The 9,085-nt window shown below is 36.7% G+C and overlaps 1 long non-coding RNA gene across 1 annotated transcript in view; it reads right to left on the bottom strand.

Moving 5' to 3' along the window:
* Positions 1-2,172: 2,172 nt before the first annotated feature.
* The window catches only part of LOC121030301 (uncharacterized), a 22,828-nt gene continuing 15,915 nt past the window's right edge, over positions 2,173-9,085 (bottom strand). The window contains exon 3 of the long non-coding RNA XR_005790164.1: positions 2,173-2,183. This is a non-coding gene — a long non-coding RNA (uncharacterized LOC121030301). The remainder of the gene's footprint in view (positions 2,184-9,085) is intronic.

Below are 9,085 nucleotides of genomic sequence, written 5' to 3'. Positions count from 1 at the left end.
TGCCTTGAGACAGAAAAAGAATCAGCAGTCTTCTCTGCCAAATGCTTGTATTTCTTTGCAGCATGGTTGCTTTCCTTCCTAAGGGCAAAAGTTGGACAGGTCCAGAGATTCTGTTTTACTCTACAGTCGCTTTGTCTTCACAATAGACTAAGACAACTGATGCTTCACCTAAAAAAAAAAAAAAAAAAAAAAAAAGTCACACTCTATAGTGGTTGAAACAACCAGCTATTAAGTTTTTAAATAATGTTATACTTCTAGATGAGCTAAAGACATTACAGAAAAGCATGGTTTAAATATGGGTCTTTGCTCTGATTCAAATCAGAAATGTCTCAGGAATAATTTAAACATAAAGAAAATGTTCTAGCCACCACTTGTGATCAACATGAAGCCATAGTTCTCGATCATGAGTCTATGATGCCATTTTTGTCAACAAGATTTCTTGTTTCGGTGCCATTGTTGGTTTCATTCCAGTGCCATGAATCAGTCAGCTGGTGTGGTGGTGTACTCAGCTGGCAGGTGTAAGAGGCGAGAATTCCTGGCAAAGCTCCAATCAGATAAGAAGCAATGTAACCTGCTAGGAATGCCAGGCCTTCCTGAGAGGGGACAGAGAATGTTGCTGTCGTCTAGAATTAAAACCACTTTATTATGGTTAACGTGCAAAACCACTTGAAACTTTGAAATTTACTCTAGGTATCAAGAAGAACAAACATTTTTTTTTTAAATGTTTTTAAATGTTTATTTATTTTTGAGTGGGGGAAGGGCAGAGAGAGAGGGAGAGGAACCTCAGCAGGCTCCGCACTGTCAGCACAGAGCCCGACACGGGTCTTGAACGCACAAACCATGAGAACGCACAAACCTGAGCTGAAATCAAGAGTCAGACACTTAACTGACTGAGCCACCCAGGTGCCCCCAAAAGAACAAATATTTTTTATTACTAAATTCTTGCAATGCAGTTTCAATGGCATAGCAGTTCTTATTTTGACAGGCAATGTTTTGTATGACAGATTGAGATATTCTTTACTCTTAAGTGTGCAAGATACAGGGGCTGCATGAAGCTTTATTAAATATTTAAAGCCACAGACCACCAAGGCATGGAAAGCCCTGACCTAAGCAAAACTGTGAAGGAGTGAAGCTCACGTTGGGCTTTGCACGTCTTTTTTTTTCTGTAGTCCTTTCCTTGCATGCCTCTCTTGGTGCCGGGTGAGTCGGAGGTGGGATGGGCTCATCACGGAGCTTGGAGTTAGCAGTCAGGTTTGCATCTTGCCACTCACAATAATAACGAAGCCTACCCGCACAGAACATATGTAACAAGAATATAAGATAAAACAAGAACAGAAAATAAACGCTTAGCGAGTCAGTCAAATACTCCTTTAAGTGATTTTATCCAGTAACTCATTTAATGCTTAAAACCATCCATGATGTAGGTACTATTATTATCTCGGTTTACAGATGGGGAAAGTGAGACACAGAGTGGATGAATAACTTGCCCGAGTTCACCCAGCTGGTTGCAGCTAGAGCTGGGACATGGATTTGGGCAACATTAAAGCCATGACTCTTAGCACAATGCTGTCTGTGTTAAACGAAAGAAAACATTACAAGCGTTGAGTGTGCTATAAACACTTGTGGCAGAGACTATGAAATGCCTACCTAATAGTCACTCAACTTTTCTTCCTTAGTTTGACGGCTAATTTTATTAGGGGATTTACAGTGCCCACCTGAAAGACTACATTTCCTAGCCACTGAGAATAAAGAAACAATAGCAGAAATTGTTAGGTGGAAAGTCCCACAAAACCTCTTTGAGGAGCGGGTAGACAGTTGGCATGGGTCTTTTCTGCCCCTCACTCCTTCCTTTCCTCTTTCCTCCTGGATATGCTAGACTACTAGTTGGCACTTTGCCCTACAAAGAACCTTTGGGTTTGTAAGCTACCTGCTAAGGCTGAGAAACCGGAAAGTTACTAAGGTCTTTGATAACGAAAAGAGCTGCCACTCCCACCAGAGTTGCTTTATACAGACTTTTTTTTTTCTTTTTAATGCAGAGAAATGAATTTCTACCCTATTATAGCTACTTATTTCTGGTCTCTTGCCAGCAGCTGACATTGGGAATTGATTAAGAATTCAATCCATTTTTAAAATTTTTTGATCAATTGAACCAGATTTCTTCAGTGTACTCTTAATGCTCACCACTGTGAGGATGGTAATAAAGAGGACTCAAAAGGACGATCATGCTGGCTCTGCTATTCGAGGAGCTTAGGCTCTTGCTGTGGAGATAAACACACGAAGCAATGATGAAGTGCTTAACAGTGCTTTGTAAATTTGGTATAATCTCAAACTTAGAGAAGTGATTGACTTATGAAAGCTGGAACAATCAGGGAAGGATTCCTGTAGATGAGAGGCACTTCAGTTCAGCCTTGGAGGGTGGGAAAGGGACCAAGAAGGTCAGGAAGTCAGGTCAACTGTTCCAGAAAAGGTGAGAGACCCTAGGGTAACTGTAGGACTGTTTTCATGGGGCTATGAAGAGAGTGGCATGTTTAGAACAGAGTCCTAAACAGAATAATCTATAGCTAAAGCTCTTAGCACTGTGCCTGGTACATACTTTTCTTCTTTATCATTTCAATTTATATCCCAGATTCTAAACTCTCCCACCTTTGAAGTGATTTTCTATATTGCTCCTAATGTACTTTTTCTAAATTACAATTCAATTCACATTTCTCTCATGCTTAAAATTATTCATTAAATTTTTCTGTTAAGTACAGGAAAGAGTCCAGCTTATTGATTTTGGTTTTGTAAAGCTAGCCTTTATTTCTGTAATTCCCTCCTTCCCCGATCCTTTTCTAATAATATAAAATGAACTACTTGTAGATCAGCAGCAACACGCAATGCTATTTTCACAAATTTATGCCTTTGAACACGCTGTGACTTCTCTCTGAAATGTCCTTTCGCAATGTCTCCCAAATAAACACCATTGTCTTTCAATTCCTACTTCATATATAACCCTTAACTCCAACTCAGAAAAACTTAACCTCTCCTGTGTGTGTATGTGTGTGCACGCACGTGTGTATAATGTGTATATTTTATTGAAAATACATTAAATAATTTAAAATTTGTTTGAGATTTCTTGAAGAAATGTGTATAATATGATACAAATAAATCAATGGGAAAATATATTCAAAAGACAAATAAGAAATTAGAATAAAAATGAAATATAGCCAAATGTAGGAATACAAGATATTTTATTTAAAAATTTTTAATACAGTAGCTGAAGTTGGCTGCAAATATGGTTCTAAGCTTCTCAATAGCCAGACAGAGATAGATATTTTTGAGATTCAGAATATCCATGAGATACATTTTTAAAAGACCAGATGCTTGAGAACTTTCAGAATGAAAATTTTCCCAAGGGTCTTCATAAATAAGCCATTGGCTGATATACTAATAAATCTTGTCAACGGCATTCAGGATCGCCATTCAGTGGGCACGTATTGGATGGCATTCTGGTTGTTAAAATATTGAAATACTTCCTTACTGATTGGTAAACTGCCACTGCCCTCGATGCCTTTTCTTCACTCTTTCTGATGTGAACCTTCCTTCATAATTCTCTGCTTATCCTCAACATCCATGAGGCAAGGATGAAATATGGCACAGCAAGGGGTGCCTCGAGATCTGCTCCCACACTCTGGCGGTGTTCCTCCTGATGGGTCAGTGTCCAGGCCTCACTGGCTGTGAAATGTGTTGGCTATCATTTCCAAATCAAAACAACGTACTTCTTGAGATTTCGATACTATATTCCCTACAATACGTAGCCACTTGGATTTCTCACAGGCACCTCAAAATTAACACATCATAAAACAACTTTTTGAAAAGTTGAGCAAATGAATAGATACAATATTGAGTTGTATGTTCTCCTTCTTCGTTTCTTTAACCCAAGCTGATGGTCTAATACCAAAGCGCAAGTTACTAAAAGAGAATCTAGGAAGACTAAATAATGTATACCTCTGAATGAACAGAATAAGTACTCACACCGGCAGTGCTCCAAATGAAATTACTTATCACAGCCAAAATTTTAATGAGAATTAGCAACAGGGTGCTTCAGGCCTTAATTTTGGGGGAGACTTGAAGGGCAGTTGTTTTGTGTTGCTAACTAAGGAGAGCTCCACAGGCTTTGATAACTTGCCAGGCTGAGGAGAGGGGTGGAAATTTTCAGTGAACCTGGAGAAGTCAATCAGAACAGCTGTCTCGAGAGATGGCTGTTCCATGTCAACACAGGAGTGGCAGGGGATTTTTCCTCCGAAAATAATTCTGAGACCATGTCCAATATGGCAAAATAGGGACCAGAGACCATTTATACACCAGAAACCAAGGCTGGGTTGTGTCATCATAATAAATTAGCAAACATGTAAATTAATCTCTTGATGATTTTTTTAAATTTTATATCAACTTTGTTGAGATGTCATTTATATAAAAAGAAGTGAACCCATTTTAAGTGTATAGTTCAATAAGTATTAAGAAATGATCACCCATGGAACTCATCCGTGATCAGGTTATAAAATTTTCCGTCATCTCAACAAGATACTTTCTCTCTCGGCATTCAATACCCTACCCCCACCCCCACTATAGGCCTTAGGCAACCACTTTTGTGCTTGTTATCATTAGAGATTACTTTCACTTACTCTAAAATTCCATATTAATGGAATTGTTCAATAAGTACTTTTATCTCATTTATTCAGCATAAAGTTTGTGACAGTGATCTTTATTGTAGCTTCTTTCATTAAAGTAGAATCCCATTGTATAAATGTCACAATGTATTTATTCATTCAACTCTTAATAAACATTAGTTTCTAGGTTTTTTTAAATTTTTTTTAATGTTTATTTATTTTTGAGAGAGAGAGAGAGGGCGGGGGAGAGAGAGAGAGAGAGAGAGTGTGAGCAGGGGAAGGGCAGAGAGAGAGGGAGACACAGAATCTGAAGCAGGCTTCAGGCTCTGAGTTCTTAGCACAGAGCCGGACAGGGGGCTCAAACCCACGAACTGTGAGATCATGACCTGAGCCAAAATCGAACACTTAATTGACTGAGCCACTCAGGTGCCCCAGGATAGTTTCTAGTTTAAAAAACTATTATTAAGAGTAGTGCTACTGTAGATATTTATTTATAAATCCTTTAAAAATTTTGTATTGAGATTTATGTACCTTTGCATCCTTTGCATTTATTTTGAGAGAGAGAGAGAGAAAGCATGAGGGGAGGGGCAGAGAGAGAGAGGGAGAGAGAGAGAGTCCCAAGCAGGCTTCACACCAGTGTGGAGCTTGATGTGGGGCTTGAACCCACGAACCACTAGATCACGACCTGAGCTAAAGTGGACACTTAACCGACCGAGCCACCCCGGTGCCTTTATGTTTGTTTTTAGACTTCATTTTAACTTAAAATATAATAAAATGATTATTGGATTTAAAAGAAATAATTTTTAAAAATTAAAATTTTTAAATTTAATTAAAAAGAATTTTAGATTTACAGAAACATTGCAATAGTGCAGAGAGTTCCCACTTACTCTTCACCATAATTCTCCTAACGCTAGCATCTCCCATAACTACGGTAAAGCTGACAAAATTAAGAATGTAACGTTGGTGCGACTGCTAACCAGACTCTAGACTTTGTTTGAAGGTTCCCAGGTTTTCAGGACCATCCTGTCCTCCAGGATTCCGCCCAGGCCACCACATTACAGTTACTTGTCATGTCTCCTTAGTCTCCTCCAACCCATGGTGGTTTCTCAGTCTTTCCTCGCCTTTATGACCTTGATACTTTTGAAGAGCAGCAGTCAGGTACTTTGCAGAACATCCCTCAGTTGAATTCATTTGATGCTTTCTAATGATTAGATGGAGAATATGAATTTTGCAGAAGAAAATCACAGAGATGATGTGGGGGTTTTTGATGTTGTTGTTGTTTTTGTATTTTTGGTATACTGTATCAGAGTTAAGTGATATCACTCTGTCCCATGACTGGGGATGTGACTTTTGGTCGTTTGATAAGGTAGTGCCTGCTAGATTTCTCCACAATAAAATCACCATTTTTCCCTTTCTGTGGTCTATGTTATTTATGTATCTATTTATCTATCCACTTATATTACATACATAGTATTGTTAAATATACAGAAAATTAAATAAATTCATACATATATTCCCAATTCCAATCCACTACCACAGGATTCATTCCACCATGTCTCCTTTGCATATCTGTAACTTTACATTGAGGACCTACTTTACAGGTTCTCCTAGTGATAAACCTGGTTTTCATCACTTACAATACATTTACTTGTTTGTTCCATGCTAATACACCTAGAAAATAGTTTCAGAAGTGCTAGCAGGTACCCCTGTAAGAAACAGATTTACTAATTAGAGTACAGTGTTTTGTACATTTTTAAAATTTTTATCCTTAAAGTGTCAAGTCAAAACACTATTCCTTCCCCCAACATGACCATTAATCACAACTCTACTGCTAACTAGCTCTGTGGCATTGGAAAAATGACCTGCCCTCTTTGCTTTGGTGTTGTCGTTTGTGAGATGGAGAGTATAATAGTAAGGACTTTCTTGATTATAAATAGTAGATGCCTGGCACATAATAAACATTAGATAATCATTTGCTGCTACCATAGCCCATTAGTCATTAACAAGGCAATAAACTGACTTACAGTTATTGCACATATAATTTTGTGTTATAATTCATTTTTCTTTGTCCTCTTTATGTGGTGAACTTTTTAAGAGTAGGAATTGTCTTTATTTTGTTTCTTTACACAGGTGTCTTGCATGATAAGTTCTCAAAAGTTATTGGCTGATGTTATTTAGCAGTAGGTTCATGTTAAATATTTATAATACCAAACAATATAAAACAGTTAATGATATTAATGTGCTAATAAATGAAAATAGTTCAAAATTATCTTTTTTTATTTTTTATTTTATTTTATTTTTTTTAATTTTTTTTTTCAATGTTTATTTATTTTTGGGACAGAGAGAGACAGAGCATGAACGGGGGAGGGGCAGAGAGAGAGGGAGACACAGAATCGGAAACAGGCTCCAGGCTCTGAGCCATCAGCCCAGAGCCCGACGCGGGGCTCGAACTCACGGACCGCGAGATCGTGACCTGGCTGAAGTCGGACGCCTAACCGACTGCGCCACCCAGGCGCCCCAAAATTATCTTTTTTTAGTCACAAGCTTATGTTTTGACATAATTCTTCTTGAGAAAGTACGTTTTCACATATGCATATTCTCTCTTCCAGAAACTTACAGAATAATGTCTAAAATTCCACTATTTGATCTTTCCTTTGGATCAACAGTTTTTTCAAACTCCTTTGAAGGCAAATCCAACATGATGTGTGATAAGAGCTAATCAGATCTCTTTTATCTTTCCATCTCAAAAAAAAAAAAAAAAAAAGGCTTGACCAAGTTAGCATAAAAGAAGGAGGGAATCAGGAAATGGAAAAGCAAGAATACAAAGATTGCAATTACTCTGTATCAAGGACAACCACTTAGCAAGAATTAAAATGTAAACATTAAATCATGATTTTGTTTTAGGGGAAGATAGAACATCCTCTTTCATAATGACAGATTTTATTCTTATTGTGGTAATCTGCTCTGGTTGTTGTATCCCTTTAATTTCTGCAAGTATTTTGGATAATAAAGCATTAGAGAGATATAAGATATATATATATATATATATATATATCCATGATATATATATATCTTATATATATGTGTATATATTATATATATATCTTATATATGTGTATATATTATATATATCATATATATGTGTATATATGATATATATGTATATATTATATATATTTTTTAATTTACATCCAAATTAGTTAGCACATAGTGCAATAATAATTTCAGGAGTAGAATCCAGTGATTCACCCCTACGTATAACACCCAGTGCTGATCTCAAGTGTCTTCCTCAATGCACCTTGCCCATTTAGCCATCCCCCCACCCACAACCTCTCCAGCAGCCCTCAGTTTGTTCTCTATATTTAAGAGGAGATATAAGAGATATTTTTATCTGTCTTTATTTTGAATCTATAATTAGGAATGACTTTATGCTAAAGAAATATCATATATAAATAAAATAACAACTACATAAGTTTCATATTATTATATTAAATCTCCAAGGAATGTGCAGAAATCATGTTTTAGGGAATCAAGAAGTAATCTGCATTACCCTGAATATAATAATTTGGAATTATAGAAGAAATTTAATGTTAAGTAAGTAAATGTTTTTAGAACTGTTACATTTGTGCTTTAGCAATAGCATTTGACAATGTTTAAATAACTAACAGAAAGGAATTAATTTTCTTAAAAAATACTATTTAACCAAAATGATTAATGTAGTATTTGGTTTCTGGGGATTTTTTATAATGTCATGTCAGAAATGAAGACAAGATTATTAAACAATAAGAAATTGATTTCCTCAAATTTCCATATAAACCTTATAAGGTCAGATTCATATGCATTAGTACAACTTTGTAGAATCTCTAGTATTGCAAATTTACATTAGGTATTGCATGTCATCTCTGAATTGAGGCAAAATTTACTGCCTTAGAGAAAGAGATACAGTATTTGTAATTTCACTAACATGTCACACTGACCATAAGCTTAGGTTTCTATGGAAGTAGGAACATTTAATTGCTATGCACTGAAAAATAAAAGCTGTCCTATTGTGTTATAGTCGAGATAATAAAATATCTGCTGTGACGGTACATACTGGTTGTCAATCTTTTACCCATAAACCACTTATTGATTAGGCATTCTGGTCAATGTACTGGACTAGACAGTGGGAAATATAAAGATAAAAACCCACCCTACTTATGTACATACAGAATTACAATACAAGGTTGGAATTGAAAAGGGAATCTGATTAACATATTTATATTATGCAAATGGAAGGTAATATTATGTTAAGTTACAATAAAATCAACCACAAAGAAAAGCATGGTGGCCTGCTTAGAAAAGGACTTGCCCACGGGGTGCCTGGGTGGCGCAGTCGGTTCAGCGTCCGACTTCAGCCAGGTCACGATCTCGTGGTCCGTGAGTTCGAGCCCCGCGTC

The sequence above is a fragment of the Herpailurus yagouaroundi genome, unplaced genomic scaffold (assembly GCF_014898765.1).
Source record: "Herpailurus yagouaroundi ecotype Mexico unplaced genomic scaffold, PumYag 140, whole genome shotgun sequence".
NCBI classification, from domain to species: domain Eukaryota; kingdom Metazoa; phylum Chordata; class Mammalia; order Carnivora; family Felidae; genus Herpailurus; species Herpailurus yagouaroundi.
This window is presented reverse-complemented; position numbering and strand designations above follow the sequence as displayed.